At 39.1% G+C, this 27241-nt stretch overlaps 1 protein-coding gene and 1 pseudogene across 1 annotated transcript in view; both read right to left on the reverse strand.

Annotated features, from left to right (window-relative positions):
* Positions 1 to 27241, reverse strand: part of FAM155A (family with sequence similarity 155 member A) — a 640338-nt gene that overhangs the window by 528756 nt on the left and 84341 nt on the right. The gene's annotated exons all lie outside the window — the stretch shown is intronic.
* Positions 15351 to 15862, reverse strand: LOC120228343 (annotated as a pseudogene).

A 27241-nucleotide genomic window follows, 5' to 3' on the forward strand; every position in this document is an offset into this window, starting at 1 on the left:
TAAAGGATTTACCAGTGAGAAAAATGGTGTGGTTTATCGTCCTAGAAATAATTATTCAACAAAGTAGGGGGAAAGACAGGCACATGCCTAGAGCAAATTGTAGCACATTAGTCTATGGGAATCATGCAATTCATGCTTCTTCCTCTACTTCCATGATCTCACCACAAACCTGACATTATACTTCACGCATTGGTTTCACGCATTGGTCTGAGTGCAACAATACAAAATGGTGGCCGTGCCAACCTGAGAAATCTACTTTCTGTGAAAGTGGTATTCTCACTAGAGTTCGATAAATTCCCATTTGAAATTTATGCATATTTCAAGGTTTAGCATGGTTATATTCTCAAAATTAAGACATACTCAAGCTTCTACAAGTACAAACCTTAAGATTCATGTCTAGGCCAATAAAAATTTAGCAAAATGATCTGCTTGTACATTTCCTTTCTCTTCCGTGCTTGTCACACGGAGGTCCTCCATACTCCTTGTGGCAGGGTCCCCTCTCTAAGGAGAGAAAGAAAACCTCAAGGCAACCTGGCTATACATCCCTCACAACCCTGTAACATGAGACCACTTAATCAGACTGCATGTTTGTGTGTTACCATACATGGGAGACAAAGGAGTAAAAAAATATGTAAAAAACTATGCCACATGGTGTTCAGTGGCTCAGCTCTTCAGTACGAGCCCACCTGAGTGGTGCCACCAGGAATAAAGTTGCTTCCTGGAAAGAAAAAACTTGATGTCACGACTCCACGTGAGAATCCTGCTACATCCTGAATGAATGATTCAACTGTACAGCGTTTTCAACCTCCTTCGCTTATATCATGACTATCTCATCAGCAACAAGTAGGCTGGAACCGTTATGAACTTCAATAGAAAACTCTGAACAAACATGACCCTGACGATATTCCAGTTTACCCTGCCAAGTTGTGCAGCACAAAGCAGAGTTCACAGAGTGGCCATGGACTCTTCACTGCACCTAGGAGGCAAGTAAAACAGAAACAAGATAACACACGGTTGTATTTATTTATTTTTGGTAACTTACGAACAAGGTTTTCTTTCTCCCTATAGAAAGTTGGGCCGAACAGGACTAAAGGCAGAGAGTATCTGGACCCAGTGGGAAGGGGGAACCAGGAGAGACGACATCAGCTCACGCTTCTGTCTTAGATGCGCTGGAAGTTACCAGTCGAACGGCTGGGACTCACCAGCGCTCTGTTTCCACAAACGCTCAGGAGACTGTTGCATGAGATTACAGAAACCTCTTAAAGTTCTAACATCTTCTCTGAAGGTGCTAATGCTCCTTAGCCAACACAGGTCCAATCTTACTTCTCTTTTGTATTTCATAATGGGGTTCCCATAGATAAATGATTTTTAAAAATTATAAAATATTTATCATGACCTATGTTATTTTTTTCTGACTTAAAAAAAAACTCTCAAATCAGGGCATTCTTGTTCTCAAACATTGTGCCGATATTTATTATTTACTACAGCCAGTGAGGCAGAGCGGTAACTCTGATCCTGGGCTCACCTCAAGGGGCTTAATAAATATTGATGACTCAATCTTGTGTCTAACGGAAACAGATATTCTGTTGGGGGAGGGGGGATCAGGTTCCCTCTCTAGACATGACATGAAAACATTCCATTATAGAATTCAATTTTTCCCTGTTTAGCACTGTGCTTTAGCAGAGATTTTTGAGATCGATTGTTCTTTAATTCACCCACAACTGCACTTAGCAGTTACACTCTACCTCGAGATGTTGCCATCAAAAAGTCTGTGTTTTTACATAGCTCTTTTCTACATCTTCCCTGCAGATGCACTACCATTTTGAAGTTTCTTAAGATATAATTGGAAAAGGACACAGTGTAATAACTCTTTAAACAGGGCTTTTGAGCAAGTCTTCATATGTTTCCCAGAAATCAGACCAAATGAAGCATAAAAGTTCTGTCCTTCATGCAGGCGTCTTACTATCATTCTGAGATAGAACCAGCTACTATTTGATGAATGTAGCCAAAAGATTACCATGGCTCCGACTTTCTATCAGAACATCAATGAACATGTATACCAAGCCCCAAACCCAAAGGAACGGTATTTGACCTTCACAGAAAATCGGCAGTCAAATTAAACTTGCCTAAAAACACACAACACCAGGTTGTGTTCAATAACCTACGAAACACTGAAGCGCCATCTCTGTTCCAGGTGCATAAGGACATCTAAAACCACAGAGTCGACCCGGGGCTCACAGCCTATGAGATGCCTAACATGATGAGGGAGAAGAACTATGGACACACATGTGCCATTATCCTCCAAGACGCCACTACCTAGGGCTTGTGAGGACATCTCCAGAGCTGCCAGGGACAGAACCAGGGCCAATGACATGGTGTAGACAGTGTCCAATACCACCGCTGTCACCCAACCCACTCACCACAAGCGGGGGGGATTTTGCTTGTGTTTCTTTTTTTTTTTCATCTTCACATTCCTCACCCCTCTCTTCATCTGTCAGTTACTGGCCTCCTTTCTGCCCTTTATCTTACACATTCCCTTCCACCCCTCCCCCCATTCTGGGTCTCTATTCGGACAAAGTCTTGCCTTGCTGGAAAAGACTACTTCCTTTCCTCCTGCTCCCATGCTCCGCAAAACTATTATTTCAATAATAGCAGATTCTTAGGTCACTTTACTATGTTCCACGCACATTGCCAAGTATTTCCCATATATTAATTTATTGAATACTCCTAATTATTCTACAAATACAGTATTACTATAATCTCTTTGTAGTCAGCAAAAGAGGTAGAAAAGGGATATTCATCTTCCCAAAGTCTTCAGTAAGTGAAGAACACAGGATTTGAGATTGCGCAGTGGGGCTGAAGAACTCACACTCCTCCCCTAAACCCTACTACCTGATTGTATCATTATGTAATATGAATTCTTCAGCATTTATTAAAATTTGTTGAGATCTGATTTATGCATGGCTTAGTAGATACTTTTAAAAAATAAATGCACAATATATAACTAAAAAGTTTATATATACACACTGTAGTTTTAAGTATAGTTTTTAATAAATCACATTTGTTGTTCAAATCTTTATTTTTGCTTATTTTTCATGCTCTTGACCTGTCAGTAATTGAGAGAGATATATTCAAACTTCCCCTTCAGAGAGTGGAGCTCCATAGTTTATCAATTTTGCTCTGTCAATACATTAGGCTTTTTTTGGTTAATTGAACCCAATTCTAAAAGACTGTGTCTGTGTGGGAAATTACAGTGAACTTGGAAGGGAAGAAAAAAATCGATTACATTGATTCATACTCGAATGTGAAGGAATTCCCACTCAAACCTTCCAAGGCCATTTACATTTTGAATCAAATGATTAAATAATCCTTTTACTTTACAAATCGAAATAAACCTTTTACTTATGAATGTCTTTTAAAGTTATTGATGGAAATATTTCTATGCAAAAGTAGCTTCCTGAACTGCTTGAATCTCACCAGGACTTTCACCCTACAGAAAGCTGGCCTCGGGCATCTCACAGAAAACTTATTTCTATCCAAACCAATACTTCCCCAAATTCTCTCCACTCTAATCCATTTTACTGACAGGCAGACATTCCTACAGTTCATTCATTAATTGTATTTTTTCATTGTCCATTGCATAAAGTAGGTATCATGATAGTCAAAATCTTTACCACCTGACTTCAATTTCCATCTTGAGCTCCAATTACTTATCCTTACCTTATGCTATAATCAAAGCATTATTTGCTGTACTTTGACCATGATGTACATGTTCTTCCTTATGTCCACATGGTTCTTTCTGTTTGTAAGGCATTTTGTTCCATCTCTACCTGTAAAAATCAGCCATCCTGTTTTACTTATTTCTCCATTTCCCCCCAACACCTAGCTCAATAAATATTTTTTCAACAGGTTCATACTTTGTGAGACGGCGAAACTCAGGTGTAAATCTAATCCATGAAAGGCAGTGAAGAGTCGCCTATGTCCACATTCTGTAATCCACACTCATCATGTCTTTCACTTTTGTTTGACACTGATAACCAAAAGTGTGTCGTGTAATGGTCTTCTAGAAGATAACTCTTATGGAAAGAGTAGTGTTTCTCCGAAAAGAATTCTGGGCATTATTTCAAATTTCAACAAACATGTTCAAATCTGGACATGTTTCAAATAGAATATTTTACATCTGTTAAAATGTATATATGACTCTCTACTGGGATGATTAAAAGTTAAAACTGAAAAAAAGGGAGGGGCGCCTGGGTGGCTCAGTCTATTAAGCGTCTGACTTTGGCTCAGGTCATGATCTCACGGTTTGTGAGTTCAGGCCCTGCATTGGGCTCTGTGCTGACAGATCAGAGCCTGGAGCCTGCTTTGGATTCTGTGTCTCCCTCTCTCTCTGCCCCTTCTCTACTCATGCTCTGTCTCTGTCTCTCTCTCTCAAAATAAACAAAAAAAAATTTTAAGAAAAAAAGGGGAAATATGTAATTCTAAATTTAATTATTTCTGATTTGTTTCTCACACACAATCAGCAGCACATTTCATAGAAGGATTTTATGTCTCACCAAATAGTGTCCCTCTTCTGACTGCTCATGAGGAACATCTTAAGTGAACCAGTTATCAGTTGAAAGAGTTCCTGTTATTTCTGTAAGTAACGTTTTCAATTCTAACAAAATGACAAAGGTGAATCTCACTACGGTTATTTAAGAGCTCTTCCACGTGCTGGGAAAAACATTCCCAGATTCCCTACTTCCTACCAGGGAGCAAATGGAATGGTGTACTTAAATCATTCTGAAAAGCGTAAAAGGCACAAGAAAATGAAAAGCATGTAAATTCTACCAGTAGGTAATTTTATATTCTTTACTAATTTGAGGCATGTAAAAATATTTCAGTTGTAGTTTGCAGTTAATAAGACACAAAACCTAGCTTTATTTTACATTTATTATGTACAAATGATTGCTTCGAGGTTGCACATAAGATATCCTTTAGCATAAGGAGCAGAATAGAAGTCTCAAAATAATAAATGAACAAGTCTGTACACTACACCAGCATTGGCTATTTTTGCTGAATATACTGCATTCACTTACTGATACGAGTATTCTCCGTGAGTCCAGATTACAAAAGTCTAGGTGGCTATTTCTGCTGAATCCCCAGTGTTGACACACAGTTCTTTGAACAATGTAAACTCAATAAATATTTGTTAACTGACCTGAGAATTAATTAATATTCATTAGTCAGGAACAATTTTTGAATCAGAAGCATTGAATGCCCGCTGGTATTTAGCTTAATGTCTTGAATATGTAATTGAAGCTAGTAATAAGAATTAGCAGTGTTTAGCATATGAAAATCTATGTGCTAAACACTGGGATAGGGAATCTCACACACATTATTTAATTTGCTTTTATTATTTGTTCTTTCACCTGCCAAGCCTGAGTCTGAGGATGCAGGAAAGACTGAGAGAAGATAATATTCTAAAATCAACCAGCTTGGGGCGCGTGGGGGGCTCAGTCAGTTAAGCGTCCAAACTTGGGCTCAGGTCATGATCTCGCAGTCCATGAGCTCAAGCCCCTCCTGGGGCTCTGTGCTGACAGCTCACAGCCTGCAGCCTGCCCCAGATTCTGTGTCTCCCTCTCTCTCTGGCCCTTCTTCTGTTCACACTCTGTCTTTCTCTCTCTCTCAGAAATAAATAAACATTAAAAAATTTAAAGTCAAACAGCTGAAAAAGGCCACTGAGCCATAGGGGAAAATGTCAGTATAAAATATACGTGTAACATATGGCGGGGGAGGGACACTAGGTGAGGCCATGTCATTTGTGACATGAGACTAGAAGATGAGCAATGAAATGTGTAGCATAACCATTAATATAAGTCCCAACATCTGATCATCTGATCCACAGATGCCATTTGGGGTGATGCTCCTTGGAAATCAACTCAGGAACTGCCGTGGGGTAAAACAGGGCACCTGGGGGCTCAGTTGGTTAAGTGTCTGACTCTTGATTTCAGCTCAGGTTATGATCTCATGGTTTGTGAGCTCGAGTCCGGTGTCAGGCTTTATGTTGACAGTGCAGAGACAGCTTGGGATTCTTTCTTCCTCTCTCTCTGCCTCTCCTCTGTTTGCAGTCTTTGTCTCTCAAGGTAAATAAATACACGTTAAAAAAAAAAAACAGAAAGAAAGGAAATCCTAAGAAATCGTTTTTAACATTGTCAAAAACATATTTTGGAAAATCTGCACCGTAGGATGATTTTCTCACAAATAGTTAAAAAGGAAAAAAATTCCGTAATCACAGAGAAAATCTCAAGTTGTCTGAGAACTCACTGCCAAGTTCATTTTTATGTAGAGAACCATCAGTGTCTCTGCAATCTCAACCGCCAGAGCTGTATGCAATAGAAATACAATGCCTGGGGCGCCTGGGGAGCTCAGTCACTTAAGTGTCCAACTCTTGATACTGGCTCAAGTCATTGATCTCACACTTTGTGGGTTTAAGCCCTACATCAGGCTCTGAGCTGATAGTGCAGAGCCTGCTTAGGAGTCTCTCTCTTTTTCTCTCTCTGCCCCTTACCCACTAAGTCTCTCTCTCTCTCTCTCTCTCTCTCTCTCACAGGTAATTTTAAGCACTCCAGTAGCCATATTAAAAAGTGAAAAAGGATGGTGGAATTAATTTTAATAGTACATTTTATTTAACATCCTATATCCAAAATCTGATTATTTAGCATGGAATCAAAATAAAAATTATTCCTGAGATGGTCTACTTTCTCTTTTCATACCGTATCTTTGAAATCTTGTGTTTTTTTTACATTAGCAACCTAGCTTAATCATATGCTAAAATGTCAAAGTCAAATATAGTCCTAGCAAAACAATATTAAGGTATGTGTAACGTAAATGTATTTTACACTACATACTTACTTAAAGTCAGTCATTTAATTTAAACTGACTGAACTTAAATAAAATTGTACAAATGCATTCTGTCAACATCAATTCACACCATTTCAGGTGGTGGCCAGTGGCTGCCAAATGAGGAAGCCCAGGTTTAGAAGCTCGGTGTATCATCGGCATGAACACAGAGCTAGTTTACAGCAACAATCTCACCCACCAAAGCTAGAAAAGGCAGCAGGGCCTTCACGCTGTCCAGCACGAGGGGCTATCCGGTCTTGCACAAGGTCACCATGGAAATGAAGTTCTCAAGAGAGGGAGATAAAATGATGTGACTCGGGTTTAACTCATACTACACTGACCTAGATCACATTTTTAAAAATCTCATCACAAACGATAATCCATTTAAACTTTTAAATTCTGGATGTGTTTTAGAATGAAATGGATATTATGAATTCCTATTTTTTTTGGAAAGGAAAAGGGAAGAAAACAGGAAATAAAAATTACTCTTTGGGACAAATCCCTAGCCACTACAATATTATTTCGGTAAATAAATAAGTAAAAGCAATAAGCAAACAAACAAAAACTCACAAATAGCGATGTTGAAGTGATAAGTAACAATACTTTTAAGGAGAAACTGGCTTTCCACTAAAATGATAATTATGCCATATTCATGTCATTGGGCAATTCTAATACAGAACTGTAGATCTTACATGATATTTTCTGAAAGGTTACCATGGAAGTAGTTTATACTAAAATGTCATACAACAAAATATTTAAAATTAGAAAATAAACTTCTTTAAGGAGTATTTATTTTATTTAGAAAGCTAAACAGTACTCAGTTTGAAATAACTGATTTTTAAGATCTGTTCTATAATGTAGGACAACCAAAAAAAGAAAAAGAGAAGAAAATGACAGAGAAAGCCTCCTGTAAAGGCTGCCTCCTAGAGTTCAGAGTTGCAGGTCTGATGGGTGGTAAGCTTAATTGGGAAGCCTCTTGACTGAGAGGTAACACAGAGCAGAAATTGATTAATCTCTGTGAGTTACCATGCCGAGTGGAATGTGCCATTAAGCATTCCGAAGCTGCAACTTCATTTCCTCCAGGGCAAAGCATACTTAGAAAAGAAAGCTGCTTTCCCATAAAATAATCTCTTTTGTAGGCTTAGGAGGTTTTAGCTGGATGACATGCCTTCACCTTTCTGGAGTGGGTAAATTATTGTTAAGACTCATAGCAAAATACCAGACTAGGTTCCAGTAATATTTCACATTGGTTTGCCCAAGGTAGAGCTAAAAGAGAAGTCTCATTTGTATTCTTTTGGAAGCCTTCTTTCAGGTTAAAGATAATAAGAAGCTGACCTTGAAGAAGATCTCTGTTTTGTAAAGACTTGGAGAACATTATTTAGATTAAAAAACTAATAATAACAGCTATATGGTGCCAAACAACTGGTCTTTGGATTATCTACAAATAACTAAGTGGGTTGACTATTATACTCTAAAACCACCTATTTATTTATCAGTTACAAAACTGGATCAAGTTACCTCATACATGCATAGTTTATGAAACTACAATAAATAATTATTCTGTAAAACAGACCTAATTAATTTTCACAGAACTTTTTTTCCTTAAATAGTTTGTCGTCAAGTTGGTTTACATATAACACCCAGTGCTCATCCCAACAAGTGCCCTCCCCCATGCCCATTCCCCTTCCTCTCTCCCCCACCCCCCAGCCCTCAGTTTGTTCTCAGCATTCAAGAGTCTCTCATTGTTTGCCCCCCTCCCTCTCCCCAACTATTTTTCCCCTTCTTCAGAACTCCTGACTGTATATATCAGCTGCTCAATGGTATTGATTATGTATGAATGCAAATCCTATCAAGGCACAACCTTGTAAAGTAATTATGTCTCCAATGTTAAATCATGACAGGAAATATACTGCAGAAATTCATAGATACTATACTCTGTGAGTGGTGGCCCGCCTCAAAATAACTTAAAGGAAACTCAAACATACCCGATGCTCTATTATTGACTATAAACACATTATACATATTTATATGCATTTTCTTTCTGATTTAAATTAATCTCAAATGAAATTCGTGTAATCAAGGCACACAGGATTTTTGCACATATATCAAAAATATAAATTTTAAATTTTGCAAAATATATTTACTTTTATTATCAGTGTTGATTTTTGAAAAATAATAATATATGTAAGAAAGACTTAATCATTGCTACATGGTGCACAATGAAACAAAACTATTAAATGACTTGAATTTAGTAATGAACAACATGTCGGATGTTTTACCTGTGTATCCAATGTTACCTTCATTATACAAGTTTTACAACCCTTTTTCTTTTCTTCTACATTAGACTGCCAACCTATTAATTTTCTAATTATCTTTAACAGTTGTATTAGCCAACATGTAGACTGGCTATAATAACATAAGTACTCTGGTTTAATAAGACGAAAGCAGATTTTTATGAGATTCATAGTTGCTTTTTAAAGCCAACTATTTTATGTTCTACAACCTTCTGAAGAGATTCCAGACTCCTAACAATCTGTTCATAGTCAACTTATCACCTTTTAGATAAACAGTCCACAAGAACAAAACTTCTTTCTTCGGAAATAGTCCTTCTAGGCCCGAGTCTCCCTTGGGCCATCTGCCCTTTGGGGGTTTGTCCTCTGACCTAAGACCTTTCCTAGAATTTTGACACACATCTAACTTCTGCACATCTTATTTTTCTAAGGTTGAAAGTCACTTTTTTCCAATTTGTAACTGACTTCCGCCTCCAGGTTTCCAACGAACTTTAGTCCTTGATTCTTCCTGACCTCAAATCTATGGTTGAAACTCTTGGCAGCAAAATAATAAATCTTTCTTGTTATCATTTTCACTTAAACATGTTTGGTCATGACAAAAAAACCATGGAGATTTCTTGAAAATCCTGAACAGATGATGAAGAAATACAAAGCTATATTTGCCAAAACATGAAAAATTGAGGCATTTACGCTCAGCTAAGCTTCACCAAATTCCAAGAACACACAATAGGGAAGGGACAGTCCCTTCACTAAGAGGTCTGAGAAAAACAGTTTCCCACATGCAGAAGAATGAAACTGGACCCTTCTCTCACTGAAATCAACTCACCATGGATTAAAGTCTTAAAAGTAAGATCTGAAACCATAAAACTCTTAGAAGAGAACATAGAGGAAAAGCTGCTTGCCATTGGTCTGGGTGATGACTTTTTGGATGTGATCCTAAAAGCACAGTGAACAAAACAAAAACAGACAAATGTTATTGCAGCAAACTAAAAACCTTCTGCACAGCAAAAGCAGCAACAGACTGGAGAGGCATGTACAGAATGGGATACAATGGGATACAATATGTGCAAACCACATATCTGATAAGGGTATAAGCTCCCAAATATATAAGGAGATCAAAAAACTCAAAGTGAAAAAACAAATAACCCTGATTTAAAAATGGGGAACAGATCTGAATAGACATTTCTCAAAAGAAGACACACAAATGGCCACCAGATACATGAAAAGGGGCTCAACATCAATGAGTATCACAGAAACACAAAGCAAAGCTGCAATGAGATATATCACCTCCTACCAGTTAAGACAACTACCATGAAAAAGACAAAAAGATAACAAATGTTGAAGAGGATGTGAGGAAAAGGGAGTGAGCCCTGGTGCACTCCCGGTAGGAATGTAAACTGGAACAGCAATTAAGGAAAGAATATGGAGATTCGTCAAAAAGTTTAAAAAAAAAAAAAAAGGAACTACCACGTGATCCAGAATCTCCATTGCAGGGTATACATATGAAGTAAACAAAATCAGTATCTCAAAGGAAGATATGTAATACTATGTTCTGGTCACCGCGGCATTATTCATAATAACCAGGATGTGGAAACAACCTAAATGTCCATCGATAGATGAATGGATAAAGAACACACACACACACACACACACACACACACACATACACACAGTAGAATATCACTCATCCCTGAGAAGGCAGTAAATCTTGCCATTTGTGAAACATGGATGAACCTGGAAGACATTGTGCTAAGTGAAGTAAGTCAGAGAAAGACAAATACTGTATGATCTCACTTATATGTGGAAGTTTTTTAAAAAGTCAAACTCATAGAAGCAGAGAGTATAATAGTGGTTACAAAGGGCTAAGGCTTGGGAAGAAATGGGACGATGTTGGTCAAAGGGTGTAAATTTGCATTTGTGTACGATAAATAAACCTAGATATCTAAACTATAGACACAGGGCAGCTGGGTGGCTCAGTCAGTTGAGCATCCGACTTCGCCTCAGGTCATGATCTCACAGTTTGTGAGTTTGATCCCCCCACCCTCGCCCCACGTCGGGCTCTATGCTGACAGCTCAGAGCCTGGAACCCACTTTGAATTCTGTGTCTCCCTTTCACTCTGCCCATGCTCTGTCCCTCTCTCTCTCCTCCAAAAATAAATATTCAAAAACAATTTAAAGTATGGACATGATAACTATACTTAATAACACTGGGGGTGCCTGGGTGGCTCAGTTATTAAGTGTCTGACTTTTGATTTCAGTTCAGGTCATGATCTCACAGTTCGTGGGGTAGAGCCGTGCATTGGGCTGACAGCATGGACCTGCTTGCGATGCTCTCTGTCTTTCTGTCTCTCTCTCTCTGCCTCACCCCTGCTTGTGCTCTCGCTCTCGCTCTCTCAAAATAAATAATAAACTTAAAAAATTTTATCCCAAAACATTTAAAAAATAATAATACTATACACTCATCACATACCAAAGTATGTGAACTGTGAGATATTAGCTTGATGATAATTATCATTTCAGTACCTATATTTATATCAAATCATCACATTGTACACCTTAAATATATAGAATTTGTATTTTTTAAAACTTCCTCATAAAAAAATGTCGAGCACATGATAGAGAAATACAATGCTGTGTTTGCCAAAACTTCAAACTAGCAGAATTTTTCAAAGGACATAAAACTGTATCAATTTTCATCTGTGTCAAGGCAAATGAAAAAATGACACACTATTGATACAAGCAATACGTTCTATGAGGAGTTTTATATAAATTTTCTGCTCAAATTCTTTTGACAGCCTGAAGACGTCGTAAATAAACTTTACAGAGATTCATCATCATTATTTTTAAAGTTCTCAACAAATGCAACACTGGGGCCAAACTACAGCTGAATAAAAATAAACACAAAGTGTGGCCTTTAGATTCAAAAACGTAACTGCACCAATAAACATGAGGAGCAGCAGCTCTGGGAGTCTGAATGCAAGGTGAGCAGGCAGATCGGAGGGGTCAAGGAAAAGCAGTCCTGCGGCATATGGCGGTATGGCCCAGGGGCACGTCCAAATAGGAGAAGGCTATGTTGAGGAGCACCGTGTTCAGTACTGATAGGAAGTTTTAACAAGACATATTTACAAAATAGAGGCCATAGAAGAGTGCTTTCAAAACAGTGGCCTGCTGAGGCACCTGGGCGGCTCAGTAGGTTGAGCATCCGACTTTGACTCAGGTCACGATCTCACGGGTCGTGGGTTCAAGACCCGCGTCGGGCTCTGTGCTGACAGCTCAGAGCCTGAAGCTGCTTCGGATTCTGTGTCTCCCTCTCTCTTTACTCCCCGCCTCCCCATGCTCTGTCTCTCTCTCTCTTTCTTTCAAGAATAAATAAATTAAAAAAATTTTTCTTAATGCTGGTCTACTGACCACGAAGAAATTTTCTCAAATCCGTGGAATAGTGTGAGAAAAATAGGAACTGTACTGTGCATAGTTTTTCTACATATGATAAAATTAAGTTCTTGTCAAATATGGGCTGTTTCATTCTGAGATCGTTTTCCTCCTACTTTTTAAGTGAAATTTATATTTTTATTCACACAATAAAAGTGAAATTAGGTATGCAAGAGTGATTCTTTTTTTTAAGTATGTTCACTTATTTTGAGAAAGAGAGAGTGCAGAAGAGGCAGAGAAAGAGGAGAAACAGAGTCCCAAGCAGGCTCTGGACTGTCAGCGCAGAGCCCAATGCAGGGCTAGAACTCACAAACTGTAAGATCATGACCTGATCCTAAACCAAGAATGGGACACTTAACCAAATGAGCCAGCCAGGCACTTCAGTGGTGATTTTTAATGCAATCATTTGGTAAACTTTTGATCAGCTTTGAATTTACTGGCCCATTAGATTGAAAATTCTGGGAACTAGCCCCAAAATGGATACCAGAATACTTAGAAATTACACACACACACACACACACACACACACGTCTAAGGTCTCAACAGAAGGAAAGACTGTGTTCCCCATTTCTTCATTTGGGAGTCAGGGGTAGACAAGCAGATAATCTGGATATTCTTCAGATTTCCAGTCAACTCAAGAAATAAAGAGCTTTCCAGAAGCTGTCTTGAAAATTTTGGTGAAAAAAACCTACCATTAAATGAATTCAAGTGAAACCAGCATGGAAATCATAAACGAGTCAGAAAAGATTTCTGTCCTTTGTATGAGAGTAGAGGGGATGTCTCTCAATGATGTTTTCCTTCTGAGACCACATGAGTGTGTAGTTAACCACAGTGAGGAATGTCTGCACATCTGTCTTCTAAACTCACTGGACTATTTCCATCTACCAGGGTTAACAAGAATAATGTCTTCATATACCTATGTATTGTGGAGGAGTGGCAGGTAGAATAACTGGTCTTCAATTTTTGGTATTTTTTTCAACATCATTTTATTTTTCTGGGATTTTGCCATTTTTACTCCATGGTTCATCGTTTTTGGTTTTTTCTTGTCTTTGTTCGCACTGTTGCTTCCACTTGAAACGCTCTTGCTTTTTTTCTACCTGGTGGAGTGCCTCGTGTGTTTCAAGGTTCAATTAAATACCAGTTTATCCAAGAATATCTTTCTGATTACCCCATCCAAAAGTAATCAGGTGCTCTTTGGTTGTAGTTCGTTCCAAAGTGATTTCTGTTCACCTTATTTTGCTTACTAGATTATAAATGCCCAGAAAGCAGGAGCTATGCTGTACTTATCTCTGTAACTGCCACAGCTCCTATAATGAACTGGTTGATAGACAAATACAGGTTGTCTAATAGGTTGATAGACAAAACTATTAGCTACTCAAAATTCATTCCAAATATGCTTGAGTGCACGTGTATTTACACACATATGTATATCTGTGCACACATATGTGTATATATATGTACACATAGAGGAGGAGTTACAGTCTACCATAGACTTAGGACTAACCTGAAGTTACAACTGGTTGCATTTGTCAGCATATAAAATACTGTGCTGGACAACCTGGAGCCTTGTTAAATAACAAGCAAGAAAAATCAGACCCAGCTAATTCATTTGGCCAAAATTTATATTTATACACAATTCTATGACAACTTTATAGAATTCTACATGATAAAGACATGTGAAAAGGAATGATGGGTCACTACTGAGGAAAAGTAAACCTACTTTCAACGATATTGAGGCCTATTAGACACAGAGTCTCTCATGAAATCTTGCTTTCCAGGCGCCTAAAGACACTGCATCTAATCTTTATAATATTTCACCTGTGTGACCCCAGAGTAAAATCTCCATCTGCCAAGTAGAAGCTAGAAGATTTTTTTGTGTGTGAAAAATATTAAGTTATTTCTCTAGGGGCTTAAGTTCCCAGAGACAATGGCAATATTTCAAAACCAAATGCTAATTCACATCTACAAAGAGGACATTTCGTCGAGATGGAGAACAGTGCTCAAACTTTAATGTGCATAGAAAACTTTGAGACAGAGCTTCTTATGAATTCTAACTTTGACCTAGCAGTTCAGGGCAGCACCTGAATTCTGCTTTTCAAAATTTTTGTTTTTAATTCCTGAAACGAAAATTTGCTAGAGATAAAAAAAAAAAAAAAAAAAAATTTCCAACAGGCAAACCAAGGATTCTTACATGTTACCTGGAAGCAAACAGAATTCCCAAATGATATTTGTTACTTTAAGGGCATTAGAAATACCTTCAAAGGAAGGCAATACTGTTTTCCATAGTTTCTACTTCAGGCCAAGTTTGAGGAGGAGAAAGAGTGAGTTTAAAAAAAAAAAAAAAAAGACAGTTGATGATTTGTTTTCAACAAACATGATTTGTTGAAAAAGAACCCTTAGAAAATAAGAAACCAGTGCTAAAGATAAACCACTACCTCATTACCCATAATGAAGGTCAGGTAATTCACAAGACAGGCAGCAGGAAAGCATCACGTGAAAAGCCCAAAGCAGATGATGCTCTTGACTTACACCAATGGCATTGTGATGACTAATGTAGTTTTCTATTTGATTAATTCTGTGGTGGTCATTTCAGTATGCGTATTCTGGAGTATGCAATGCAATCTGTACTTCTCAGAGATCTCAATCGATAAATCAGCCTCAGTAACACTAAGGTCACAAAGACACACTGAACTACTACGAAGTAATATAACTTCTATTTCAATTTTCAGGATCTCTGTACTGGAAATCTCAGTCTGGATTCTGATTTTGCTTCATGCTTTGAATGCTTCCTTCGATTCTAAAGTTAGGAATGTTGTAAGAGTGTGAGAGAGTACATTGGAATTCGTCCTCAATGCATTTCATGGTCATCCGTATAAATTAATCTTTTTCCACATGGTGTCCTTCTGCTGCCTGGAGGACACCAGGGTTGTAGGCAACATCAACGACTGTATGAACATGTGACATATGAGCCACACCTGCTGGCCGGCCAGCACTTAGAGGTGCCGGGTGAGCGGACGACTGTGGAGCTGGGGTCCTTTCCAACTTTGACAAAGGTGGATAAAAAGTATTCTCCTCTTTCATTTTCGGGACCCTGGTTTGTAGACAGAGCTGTGGCTCCGGGGCTGCCCAGAGGTGTTTCTCCTCTTCCAGCTGCTGCTGAATGAACTGCTCACAGCTCTGGGGCTGCTTTCAGCCAGAACATCCTGGAGATTCCAGAGCTGAGTGACCTGAGAGAGCAGACCCTTATAGGATGATGCCATGATTCAGATAAATAGGCCTTTCAAGACTCTTCTCGGTCTCTTGCCCTGAGTTCTGCATTTTTAGCACGCTTCCCCCATGATGCAACAGTGCAGGTCCATTGACTGCACTTTGAGGGGCACAGAGGCAGACTGTGGACTCACACCTGAATCATCATAACCAAATACTAAATGTGTTTAACGTCAACGTATATAAAGCATACATACAAAAGTGCATATGCAACAGAAGTAGATAGGGGGCACCTGGGTGGTTCAGTATGCTGAGCTTTGGACTCTTAGTTTCAACTCAGGCCATGATCTCAGGGTTCATGGGTTAAAGCCCTGCATCAGGCTCCACGTTGACAGCATGGGGCCTGCTTGGGATTCTCTCTCCCTGTCTATCTCTGCCTTTCCCTTGCCCTCTCTCTTCAAAATAAATAAAGTTTTTTTTTAAAAAAAAGGATGTAAATCATGATGGAGATGCCATATTTTAACATAAAATAAATGTTAGCCCAGGAAAGTCTACCAGCTTTTGTAACCTCACAACTGTCATCTTAAAACATGCATGCATAACTATACTGAACACCTCCAGGGATCCGTCACCATTTAAATGATTCCTTGTGGCCCATAAACCATGGATATCAATTTTCACAAGAATGTCCTAGGTCTGAGACAATCCTACAAGGTGCAAAGGAAGTGGGTGAGTGAGCCGTGAAAGCAACAATTAACCTCAATAGCAGATCCACACTTGTCTTTTCATGCAGTAAACAAGGGCGGATGCCTGAGCACATTGCAAAATTAATTATTTGGTTACAATCAGAGGTTTCAGGATCAGATTTTGTTGTAATGACATTAGGTATAGTGGTCACACAAATCTTCACAATTAGTCTCATGAAGTCTCTGTTGTGTTATTATCATAAGTTTCACATACTAAGTTCCCAATAAAGGCTACAAACTGGCACGTGTGTCTTAACTTCCAGTCGTCCATCATTACAGAAGTTCACTCAAAGTTTTGTAAAGGAAAACATGACAGCCAGATGTGACACTGGACTAAAGATTATGTTAGGGGGCGCCTGAGTGGCTCAGTCAGTTAAGCTTCCGACTTCAGCTCAAGTCATGATCTCACGGTTCACGAGTTCGAGCCCTGCCTCAGGCTCTGTGCTGATGGCTCAGAGCCTGGAGCCTGCTTTGGTTTCTGAGTCTCCCTCTCTCTCTGCTCCTCCCCTGCTCATACTCTCTCTCCCTCTCTCTCTCTCTCAAAAATAAATAAAACATTAAAAAAATTTTAACTAAAAACAAGACATGTGAACACAAAAACCTCATACTACACAAGTTCTGAGATGATTCCAGATGTGGTCCATGCCTTTAAACCAGGAGCAAGGCCATGGCGAGGCAGTATGTGGTCGTGTGTGGCCTTTACAGATACATGCAGGAAGGTGCGAGAGCAGCACGGTCCAGGCGATAATGTAAGAGTATGCCTGAATTAGCAGTACAGAAGGAAGACACTCCAAGGAGGTGTTCTCAGTGGAAGAAAGGGTAAGAGGTTTGTGGGGAGAATGGACATCACTGCAATGGAGGCTTCATCTGGGAGAAGCAGCAATTCGGAGGAGGGGGAGAGCAACATTGTGGGCCGCTTCACGTTCTGCTTAACGATGTGCTTTTTCTTCCTTCAACAGATACTACTGAAAATCTATTTGAACAGCAAGGAACAAGATATGTAAAGAGGCAGGCCCTCGTACTAAAAAATTTGGAATTTTGTCTAATGATAGGAAGGCATTCTTGTAGATATAAACAGCTGCACATATCATGATTCCCGAAGTATCTCTTTCAATAATTTTGAAACATTTGGGTCAGTGTATGTTTCTGGGTACATACACACTCTCTAGTCTGAGAAAGAGTGAGCATGACCGAGAGGAACAATGTCAGTTGCCTGGTGGGGAAGCATGGAGGTCTCAGAGCAGTGGTATGAAAGATGCTTGTCGGGGATACCTAGGGGGCTCAGTAGGTTAAGTGTCCGACTTCGGCTCGGGTCATGATCTCGCGGTTCAAGGGTTTGAACCCCGAGTTGGGCTCAGAGCCTGAAGCCTGCTTCAGATTCTGTGTCTCCCTCTCTCTCTGCTCCTCCCCAACTAGTGCTCTGTCTCTCTCAAAAATAAACATTAAAAAAAAAAGTTTTTTAAAGAAAGACGCTTGTGTGTTTTGCAACAGACTCTGTCTTGTGCTAAGGAGTCAATGGATTAAGAAAGAATAGCAAACTGCAAGGTCAGGACAATTATCTGCCACAGTGTCTTAAGAAGACTCCTTTATTTTGGTAGAAATGGGTAGAGGAAATGGGTACACGTTTGCTTCTCACGTCCTGCACACGGACCTGGCTCTCATGAATTCAGACCCATATTCCAATTAGCGCAGGAGACCGCGTCCCAGACAGAAGCCATCAGCCAACACTCTATCTTGTTTCCTCTGTCCTACCCGCTCAGCACCTCCATCCATCCATCCTCTCTGCTTGGAGCCTCAATTAGCTACCTTCAATGGCTATTTTTGCCCCTCTCTTTCAGACTTCATTGCTGGGAATTGCTGATCTCTCCCCAGGGACTCTGCCGCTCTTAGCAGAGTTTCTTTCACTGAACCCTACTGCCTCTCTCCTCCAGCTGTGTCCTGAGGGGACCGTGGAAGCCATCCAGAAACCACCAGTCTCTTTGGTTTATGTAAAGTCAGAGCAAGTTACAGCAATAACTCCTGGGTCATCTTCAACATTCTAGAGTGTGAATTGTCTAGTAATAACCTATAATTCTACTAAAATACCAAATTATTTCCCATTCCAATCAGCAACAATTTATGACTAAGATAGAAATATGAAATATATTTGACATAAACATGTCAATAAGACACTAATATAATTCTGTTGACTTAAAAAGGAAAATAATTTTCGTATCTTTTAAACACAGCAGGGGAAGAAAATAATTTAAGTAAAACGTTAATTTTGTAGTAACTGTTTATAATTCCTGTCTATAAAATTGAATCCCATCACCATCCTCCAGTTAATGAAAAGCGGGGGTCACTATGAGGTTATATCTTTGGCAGATGCAATTAGTTCTTATATTTTCTTGCTTTCCTAAAGCAAAGATCATCGCGAAAAGGAGATCAATGCAGACCATATGGCATTGGCAAATTCTTCCATATACGATTGGGTTTGGTTATTCTTACTATTTGTCAAGGGGTGAATTGTTCCCCCTACCAAAAAGAAAACGTGTTGTATTTCTAACCCCTAGTACTTTAGAATGTGATGAGATTTGGAAATAGGGTCCTTGCAAACATAATATCAAGATGAGGTCATATCAGAGTAGGGTAGGTCCCTTATCCAATGTGACTGTAGATGATCATTGTAAAGACAGAGACATACAGGAGATACCAGCTGAAGACTGGAGTGATGTACCTTATCTATAAGGCAAGGTAAACGTGGGGATGACCAGAAGCTTGGACAGAGATTGACCAGATTCTCCCTCAAAAGCCTGTGTAAGTATCAATCCTGCAAACAACTTGCCTTTGGACTTCCAGCTTTCAGAACTATAAGACAATACATTTCTGTTCTTCTGCCCCATCTAATTTATGGCGCCTTGTTACAGCAGTATAAGGAAACTAATATATGGTTAAATATTGCTGATAAAAGGAGATTCAGTAGAGCAAAATGAAAGTTCAGTTGTAGAAGCAAGTCATGTCAAGTATGCTAGCCTTTCAGCCTTCATCTCAAATACACACACACAGACACACACACACGTGCTGCATCAAGGTAAATTTCTCATTCTTTTCAAAGAGATATGTCTGATTTCCATAATGTGGAATGTTGTGTGCAGAGCAAGTGGAACTTCGGGCACCCTGAGAAAAGGACCCACCCTCTGGAGTTCAAGGAAGAAGAATATTTTGAGTCAGTGTGATGCATGCTGGGCAAGAGGAAAGGCAAGCAAGATAAGTAAGAATATGGGCGGCAGAAACGGGCACCTACCTCCTCGCGGGCCCTGGCGTCTGCCATACTCACATAATCGTTCAGTTTCCTCTACCATCCTCAGAAACATCCTGGTTTGATGATTAATTACATTTTTACATAACGACAGTCTAGCGATACAACTTCTAGTTCTTCTTTGTATCCTATCCACTCCTGTCTTCAGCAAGTCACCAAGGATCCTTTGTAAAATGGGAATTGTGATATTATATCTTCTCTCCCAAGGTCAGCCATAAAATATAAAATGACAAGAGAGAAGTGAACATGCTTTGAAAGTTAGAAATATTATTCAAACGCCAGACGCTTTTATCACAATCCCAGCCAAGTATTAGTACTCGGTTACAGGAGCTGTTTTCCGAAATCTATTCTCTTCTTTTATAGCTTGTACCAGGTATTATTCCTTTCCTAGGTGGCCAATTCAATATGCTCTGGACCTAATTCCTTTGCACAAGTAGTTGCCTCTGACGTTCTCTAATTAAGGGGAAAGAAAGAAGAAAGGAACTAACATTTACCTCAAGCCTACAACCTTATAAGCCCTCAACGAGGCACTGGACATATATTATGACAGCAGATCCTGTTATTTATTAAACTTTCATTACAAATCAGGCACTGTGCTAAGCAGCTTGCATACATTAGATATTGTAATGCTGACCACCCTTACTGGAAATTGTTACAACAACCCTTATATAAAGAAAGCAATGGAGAGGCACCTGGGTGGCTCAGTAGGTTAAGCATCCAACTTTGGCTCAGGTCATGATCTCACGGTTTGTGGGTTCGAGCCCCGTGTCAGGCTCTGGGCTGACAGCTAACTCAGAGCCTGGAGCCTGTTTCAGATTCTGTGTCTCCCTCTCTCTCTGTCCCTCCCCTGCTCACGCTGTCTCTCTCTCCCTCTCAGAAATAAATAAAACATTAAAAAATGTAAAAAAAAAAAAAAAAAAAGAAAGGAATGGAAGCCTAACACATAAAGCCACAATAATTCTGAACATGATTTCAGATTTGAAGTGTTTGATTCCAAGGGCAGTTCTCTGCTTCTGAGCTACATGACCTTGACCCACGCATTTAACACTCCTGTTCTCCCTACTCGTCTGGCAACGGGCACAATCATAGTACCTCATGAATTGGTTTATTATGAAGATTAAATGAATTAATACACGAAAAAGTTTAAAAAGGACCTAGTACATCAAAAGTGCTCCGTATGTGACAGTGATGGTGGCTTGCTACTATTGTCATTACTGTTGTCATTAATATTATAAATATCATCATCATTATCTTTATGTGTCCAAGGGCACACAACCAGTAGGTGACAAAGTAGGATTCAAATTAGGTATTTGGGGCACTGACCCATTTATTCAGTCAACGATTTATTTAGTGTGTGCTGTGGTGCCAAGAATAAAATGATGGGCTGCACTGGACGTTCTTACTTATATAGCTATTGGTTTTACTCTAGATGGGCTCACATTTTATCAGAAAGATAAATTTAAGCTGACTCTGTGACAGTTGTGAGAGGTACAGAGAGGAGCACACAGTAGGTGTACATCTCTCATTCTAGGGGAATCTTGTAAGTCTATATCTGAAAGTTGAGTCCACAGTTAACCATACAATGGGTGGGGGGAGAAAGAGAATAAAGGTCCTGAAATTGGAGGCTGAATGGAGACTAGAAAGACTATGTGTCTGTACAGCAGATTTTGAGAGGAGTTAGAGAAAAAAATCAACCAGCACAGACAGGAGCCTGAGTATCTAACCTCTAGATATTAGCCTTGGAGGATGCTGCAAAAAATAACAATAAGCACATCTGTTTCAAAACTATTTATTTAAATGAAAAGCTGTCCAATTTTAACCTAAATAAATGAATGAATCATTGTCTGGCATCCAACATCATTGGAAACCACTTTATATATTTTATAAAATCTCCTAAACATACTACAGCAGAATGATAAAAGTAAGAAAGTCTATATCTACACAAATGAGGAAGACCAGTTAAAGTGCTCTTAACCCTCTTCCTCCTCATCCAAGAATTATCACTGTTAGGCTCCAATAAATAAAAATAGTAACTCCAATAAATTAAGTATCAGAAGAAACTATCCTCCATATAATGTCCACTTATTGCCTTAAAAATAGTTATTTAGTTGTTATTATTTTCTTCAGACTAAATCGCTGGTTCTCAAATTATGTACTTTCAGAACATCTGGGATCTATACTAAAGTTTTCCATACCGAAATAAAAAAAAAAAAAAAAAAATGGCAGACCTTCCCAGTTCCCTAGGGAGAAAAATAGTAGACAAGATGGTTTCCATTTTAAGTTTCCTTCAAAATATTTCTTAACATTCTGGACCTACTTCTGCATGTCTGAAACACACATCATTAATAAAAAGGCAGCAAAAGGTATTACTAGAAAACTTAGAAATACATAATAATTTCTGTCATTGACTTGGGTAATTGTAGTTATGTATTATTCTACTGGTATAAATTCTACCATTTTTTATCACTGAATACACTAATTTTATTTTTTTATTTATTTCTTATTTTTTTAATGTTTATTTTTGAGAGACAGAGAGACAGAGCAGGGGAATGGCAGAGAGAGAAGGAGACATAGAATCCGAAGCAGACTCCAGGCTCTGAGCTGTCAGCACAGAGCCCGACATGGGGATCAAACCCACAAATCCCGAGATCATGACCTGAGCCGCAGTCGGCCGCCCAACCAACTGAGCCACCCAGGCGCCCCAATACACTAATTTTATAAGATTCTCACCAAAGGCCAAGAGGTCTACTTTGCTTGATGGCAAGCTGCCCCGCCCTACTGGCACCCCATTCCATGCGTGTTACCTACAGTTTTCTTCCCCCTGCTTTTCACTACGCGTTTACATTGATGTGATCGTCTTGACAATCCGAGCTCCTTGGTTTGGTCTTTGAGCCTTTCTGTTCAATGACCTCTGGGAGAGCTGGCCAGGCAACATATGGTGAGGTACCTTAACATCAAGGAGATTTCCCCACTGTGGTGACCTCTTTGTTTTCTGTCCCCACTGCTTTCAGCCAGGGGGGAAATATTTTGACAATGTTAGGAGAGGAAACAGATGACTAGACACTGCAACATCATTAGGCCAAGCTTTATTGTTTGTGTATATGTACCCACACGGCATCTGCAAATATCTATTATCTGTGTCTGTATCTATATCTATATACCTATGTCTATGTTTATAGAGACAGGTAGAGACCTTGACATCAATATATGATGAAGTACTCTAGTGAAGGGACTCTGTCTCACCTAAGTGAGAAAAATTAAGAAGAGGAAAGCCAAGCATATTTGACTTCTTAAAACCAGTACCTAAAAATTATTGTGACTGTGTCAAAATGGCCATCTTGTGCTGTCAGACACGTATAAAGCATAACAGCTAATACCAAGAAGTTTCTGCTTTCACAAATATGTTCACCAGACGACCGAGATCTGTAAAATCAGGGGGAACAGTGCAAAATCCCCCAGAACAGATGGAGACGTATTTTAGGGGAGTCTACACTTTTTCTAGCAAAATATTCTCTGTGCTCAGGCCAACTACATGGTATCGAGTCAAACCCTTCGAACAGCTGTGGTTGATCTGTCACTTCCCAGCCACTGGCTAAAAGAAACACTAAGGTTATGAAGCGATTTGTCTCACAACCTGGGAGTGCCCGGTGCATGGAAGACACATAGTCCCTGCTTTTCAAGTCCGTGCAAATCACTGTGTCCTTAACATGCACTCTCTAAACCAAGAGTTGCTCCTCAGCCACGGAAAGAGACGTCCAGCAGATATGTATCTGCCACTTCGCTGACTGAGACGTACCACCAAACGGAAAGGAGCTGTGCTGCTGGCGTGGGCGCACCAGACACCCTAGCACCACACGTGCAAGCAGTTTGGCAGAAGAATAGTGAAATCCCACAACTTCCTTCATTTTGCAGCTTTGCTGTGTTAATCGCCATGTATGGACCTTCGCTGCACCACAAATGTTCAACAGGCCGTGAACACCCATTTCCAAAGCGCTGGGTACCATCAGAATGTGTTCTGGATAAATACGGTCCAACGGGGTTTCTAAATCTCTCCCTAAAATATTTATCTAACAACAAAATTCCAAGGGGAGTATCTGGTTGATGCGGATGGACCCCGACGGCTTGCTTATGTAAGCGACGGCTTACTCAAGTCCCATATTGTCTTGATTAGTTATCACAGCTTAGCCCAGAGGCTCACAAGCCGACTTACATAATATTTACCAATTTTGTTCCGACTATATGTGTATGTATATAAATGTATGTGTTTCTGCCTATATCTACACATACATGGTTACACTAGCGATGGCTTACTCAAGTCCCATATTGTCTTGATTAGTTATCACAGCTTAGCCCAGAGGCTCACAAGCCGACTTACATAATATTTACCAATTTTGTTCCGACTATATGTGTATGTATATAAAAGTATATGTTTCTGCCTATATCTACACATACATGGTTACACTACTTAAGCACAGATTTAGAAAATGAGAATAGATTTATAAATGAGGACAGATTTAAAAATGAAATGAAATGGTCTCTCATGAGATCACTTAGTAAATAGAATTCCTAACTGTTTATAGTCATCATAAATGAAAATAGATACCTTGCTTGCATCATTTATAAAACCTGGTCTTGCTAAAATAGTCCTGAAATATCATCTGCATTTATTTAAGCCTACTAAATTAATAAATATTTAAACTAATAAATATTACCTAGATTTGGGGGGCATTGAAGGGAATGAAATATTTAGAGAGTACCTATTATTAAACCTTTATAAATATTTGAGGAATATATTATGTCTACAATAAATCACATCCTTTAGGGTCTCATCAACTAGCTGTTTTAAATTCCTCTTTATCTAGGTCACATTAGCCTCCTTTTAAAAATAGCTATATTTTAGCTCTTTTTTTCTTTGTTCGCTATAAAAATACAAAACATAAGGTAGAGAAAGATCAACCATAATGGCTCCATCAGAGGCTACCAGTAGTTCCGTTGATGATTATCCTTCATGTTGAGTTACAAAGTGGATGTAATAGTACAGTGAGCTTTTCTGCAGTTGCACCCCTTCTTCCAGGAGGGGCCTGTGGCTCACGGCCACCTGAGAACCTTAGTCAACCTCACTGAGGGCAGTAGTAATAAAATGAAGCTGTATCATCCCTAGCAATCAAGTAAATAAAACAGACACCTTTTATATTAGACACCAAACTAACACAAACAATGGCTTAGCAATTCCAAATGCCGCTGGAAAAAAGCTAAGTTGTAAAGAACGATGTGCTCACCCAAACTTGATCTTTTTAAATCAAGTGAAATCAGACATAAAGAAAATGTATGAGTAGGTCACTAAAAAGTCATTTTCCTTCAAGTGGAATTTTACTACAAAACACATGGAAATGTAGACCTATTAGCACTAACAATGACAGGAGAAATACCTATTGAAATCTGCAATCAATTCACCATCTCACATATTGGCTGGGGTAATGATATGTATAATCAATACAGACTTAAACAGATGGATTAAGTGTCAAGCGGAATATTTTAGAATTGTGATCAGCCTATGAGAAGCCTTATATCCGCATATGTAAAACATAAGAAAAACCTCTTATTACGAACATGCTTCATGTTCAAGCAACATTCAAAGAGCACTGATTCCATTTAAAACACAAAACAAATTCCATTAAAATAAACTGATGCAACCCAATTTCTAAACTGCTCATTGTCATATATTGATTTCACATATTCAGTTCAAAACAGTCACAGAGAGGCACAGAATCTGGACTTCTGCTCCATTCTTTGTTTTAAGGAGCATCTGATCCATAAAAAGAATCAACTAAAAGCTACAGAAATACAAGCAAATTCATCTTTATTGTCATATCACAGAAAGAGCCCAAAAGTGACTCAGAGTTCCTTTTTATAATTTTATTTTGTATTCTGCCTAAGGGAAGCAGGCAACTGACAACAGAAAGAATTAGAAATTGGGGTTCGGGAGGAAAGGGGTACCTGGGGGGCTCAGTCGGTTAAGTGGCCAACTTTGGCTCAGGTCATGATCTCACCGTTTCTGAGTTTGAGCCCTGCGTTGAGTTCTGTGCTGACAGCTCAAAGTCTGAAGCTTGCTTTGGATTCTGTGTTTTCCTCTCTCTCTGGCCCTCCCTCATTCATTCATTCATTCATTCATTCTCTCTCTCTCTCTCTCAAAAATAAATAAACACTTAAAATTTAAAAAAAAGAAATTGGGCATGTGGGGGGGAAAGTGTAAGAGAGCCAGAGGGAAGATGCAAGAGGAAAGGGGAGACTATAAAGAGAGATTCAGGTGCAGAAAATGATACAGAGGTATTCTACCCCCACCCCCACCCCAATGCCACCACCACCCCTGTGCTTCTCTCGCATAGAAAAAATAAATAAATAAATGTCCCACAGGCACAGAAACCGAGAAAAACTTAACAACACGGAAATTCACACCACCTGACCTTCTACAGTAGTTTCTCCTAAGTTAAAGTCACACTGTGCTTTGTGACTAGATGCATCAACAGTGTGTCACTTCCTGTTACTTTCCTCCAGGGCGAGACGAAGGATTTCAAGGACAAGGATTCCCTCTCCCTGCTCAACATTTGAACGTGACAGGGCAGCAGAGGCAGCTTCTAGCACCGGTTAGCGCTCAGGTAGCAATGAGAGGTTGTCCAATGCCATTCTAGTGTCTTAAGATGATCTGCAGTGCTTTATAAGATTTAGTTTCATCGTCCACATCAGAATATTCTACGGTCACATATCCATATATCAATTAGGGGACAAGAACATTCTTTCTGAGAAGTAACCTAGAATCACACTAGTACCTTACAGCTAGGGAGAATGTTATCAACTGTCTCACATGTTCCCTAGTAATAGTGCAAGAGTTACATGAATGCCTCTATATATGTGTACATCTAGTTGACCACTGAAGAACACAGGGTCCACTTACATGCAGATTTTTTACAGTACAGGATTATAAATGTATTTATCTTCCTTAATATTTCTCAATGGCACTTGGTTTTCTCTACCACATTTTATTATAAGAATACAGTATATAATACCTACAGCATACAAAATATGTGTTAATTATTTATGTTACCCGTAAGGCTACCAGTTAACAGTAGGCTGTCAATGGTTAAGTTTATAGGGAAGCATAAGTTATATGTAGATTTTCAACTATGTGGAGGGTTGGGACCCCTTACCCCCAGTTGTTTGAGGGCCAACTGTATATATATACATACAGTCAGTGTATACACATATATATATATATCTATATATATATCTCCTCACAATGTCATTTATAATAGACATTTTCTCCACTTATATATGCCAGCATACTCTACTCTAAAATATACCTTAAGGCACTGTTAAATCATTACAAACTA

The sequence above is a fragment of the Hyaena hyaena genome, unplaced genomic scaffold, assembly GCF_003009895.1.
Source record: "Hyaena hyaena isolate Hyena2069 unplaced genomic scaffold, ASM300989v1 scaffold_22, whole genome shotgun sequence".
Lineage (NCBI taxonomy): Eukaryota > Metazoa > Chordata > Mammalia > Carnivora > Hyaenidae > Hyaena > Hyaena hyaena.